Genomic DNA, 2915 nt, shown 5'->3' on the forward strand with positions numbered 1-2915 from the left:
GAAGAAGCAACATGAGGGAATGTTTTCCTGGACCAAGAGGCTAGTAAGACAGGTGGTCCAGAGAATTTTGGGTACTGTTTTATGGCCTAGTCCAGTAACAGCACATTGAGTGTCCTGTCAACAAAATCTTTGCCAGATCTGAGAATGGACATTCTCAGCATCCTGGGATGAAATGGTCATGAAATGCTCTCCACTTAAAATCATGGCCAAGTTTATAACCAAGAAGAGGCTCTGCCAACTAAAAACTGACACTTGCCACCTACCTCTACAAAGATTAAATCATGACCACTGCAGCTGCTGATCTTCAACACCCCTGACAGGAGTTCAGGGTAGAAATCAGAAATGAGGCACTCTGTGGTCTGGGAAAAACTGGCAGAACAGGCTTTCAGATAGTTAGATCTTTTCAGGAGAAGATCTAATGAGTCCCAATCCTTGCATCTTCTCATACCTAGAGAAACACTGGCATCGTTAATGGTGACATCTGCTTTGGCTATTAAGGAGAATTTTACAATTAAAAGTCAAAATAGGCCGGACTCTCCTATGGATCCAATCCGAGGTTTCGCGGGACTCTGAGGTCTCTGGCTGTCACCCTGGATGGCGAGACAGCCCAGTTGCAGTGAGCGCTGGACAGAGAGGAAAGCAACTTAGAAGACTGTCCAATGAGAGTTTTACATGACCTTCACTCAGAAATATGAACTCTAAAGGATGATGTCAATATTCTTCTTGATAAAGCAAGCTTGGAAAGTCAAGAAAGCACTGGTTTCATAAAGGCAACAAAAATACTGATGAAAAAGAATTCAGTGGATATCATGAAAATAAAAGAGTTTTTCCAGAAGTATGGATATACTCCACGTGCCAATAAAAATTCAGTGGATGAGCAAGAAGTCATTGACTCTAAACCAGAGTCCAGTGAATGCGAACGTCCTGAGAAGCCTGATGTGAAAGATAGCTTGTTGGATTCTGCTGCTCCAAGCACTTGCGTTTCTGAGAAGTCACCGCGTAGTCCACAGCTTTCTGATTTTGGACTTGAGTGGTACATCGTATCCCAAGTTCTGCCAAACCCTCCCCAAGCAGTAAACAACCAGAAGGAAGAGCCAAAAATTTTAACTCCATTTTCCAGTCACTAGTAAAAGCTCCAAAATGTGCACTAAAGATGGATGATTTTGAGTGTGTAACTCCTAAATTAGAACACGTTGGTATCTCTGATAAAGATGTGTTTAAATGACGATTACACAATTGGACTTAAAAATGTAAAGGCTAACAGTGAGACCATAGAAACAGAACCAGTGCCCAATTATAATGTCTTTGTCACTCCTGGCCTCATAATCCAGCTGTTGGAAAAAAATGATGCTGAACACACAGATTCTCCCTTGGCACCTACATTCTGCACTCCTGGTTTGAAAGTCCCTTCTACAAAGAGCAGCACAGCTCTGGTATCCACAAATTATCCACTATCAAAAGCAAACAGTTCATCAAATGATTTGGCAATGAAAGAAAGTACAAATTCAGATGAGTGCTTTGAGAATTTTGCAGATCCCTCTTCTCCTACGATTTCTGCTCAAAACACCTACACCTCCAGAAGTTACTACGATTCCAGAAGATATTTGCCAGATTTTATCAATATACAACTCAAACCTAGTGTCTCTGGTAACAGTTAGACCGTTGCCACCCGGCAAAGTGTTCCTTCCTCAGCATGGAGGACAGAAGGTGCGAGATGCCAGCAACAAAGAAAACTGGTGCAGAAATGATAGCGGATCCATTCTCCCATTATGGAAACTGAACAGAATGTGATGAAAGCAGATCTGGTCTCACTTTGCTTTTGACATGCCCTACATCGTCCCCCTTTTGAAAAACCAACTCATGTTAAAGATGAGTATGGACACTAGTATCATAAAGTGCTTTTTATTAAGTTTGACTTAATCTAACCTGTCTTGTTGATGTGTAGTTCAGCTGCTCAGTCTTGAAAGATCATTACTATTTCATTGATTTCAAGTTTATCTTGCCTCATAGAACTGTGTGGTTTAAGTAATACTAGGAAGCGGGATAAATAATTTTTGAAATTTAAACATTACTGTTTGCCACTCAAATGAGGCCACCTTCAGTCTTCTCGGGGCTAGACAGTTGTTGCTAGAGCTGGGCTTCTTCCCTGGGGCTAGCTGTGCCCGCTGTCTCCTTTCATGACTGTCCCAAGTCTTGTACAACTTTTATTTCAACAACGCTCTTTTAGACACAGTTGTTTACAAAAGACAGCCTAAACTGATGTAGGAAAAGAGGAATTTACAGGCGTAGGTAGCTGTACTGAAGTGGGTGTCTCAAACATTTGGACTTAGACACTCGCCCGCTGTCATGTCAGGACGGGTGTTTTCCTTTAACTTGTCAGTTTCATCCTCTCAAATCAGCTCGTCTGAGCACACGACTGCAACCTCCCCAGACCGCCATCTAGCTCGGCGCCCAACAGAGCCCGAGCCTCACCCTCTGGAAGATCCTAGGCGTCCTCCTGAGTGGGTGCTCCTCTCTGGACTGTCAGCTGTGCCTGTGGACCTGTCTCTGAGAGCACCAGGCTGCCCTGTCCATGGAGCCCAAGGGTCTTATGATCTAAGTCAAGCTGATTCAGCAGTTACCCTCTTTTATGGTTGTGCCTTGAAAGTCAAATGGGAAGACGCCTCACACTGCGTCTCTTCATTTTGTCAGAAAATTGTCACCAAAGAACAACTTATTCTTTGTTCTAGGAACTACTGTGTAGTTATAATTTAAGTTTGGCTAAATAAAATGTTAAATTAAACAAAAAAGTCAAAATAGAGTAGCTATGCTTCAGACATCCAAGGTAATAACTAGGTGATACTATGTGTGTAATTTCAGACTAGACCTTGTATTGCTCAACACTTGAGTTCTCTGAGTCGTGTCAGGCTTGGATG

General features: G+C 42.5%; 1 pseudogene; it reads left to right on the forward strand.

The window, feature by feature from the left end:
* Positions 1–540: 540 nt before the first annotated feature.
* On the forward strand, positions 541–1791 carry LOC145540393 (SKA complex subunit 3 pseudogene; annotated as a pseudogene).
* Positions 1792–2915: the final 1124 nt, after the last annotated feature.

The sequence above is a fragment of the Giraffa tippelskirchi genome, chromosome 3, assembly GCF_054371585.1.
Source record: "Giraffa tippelskirchi isolate mGirTip1 chromosome 3, T2T-mGirTip1v1.2.pri, whole genome shotgun sequence".
Classification (NCBI taxonomy): Eukaryota; Metazoa; Chordata; class Mammalia; order Artiodactyla; family Giraffidae; genus Giraffa; species Giraffa tippelskirchi.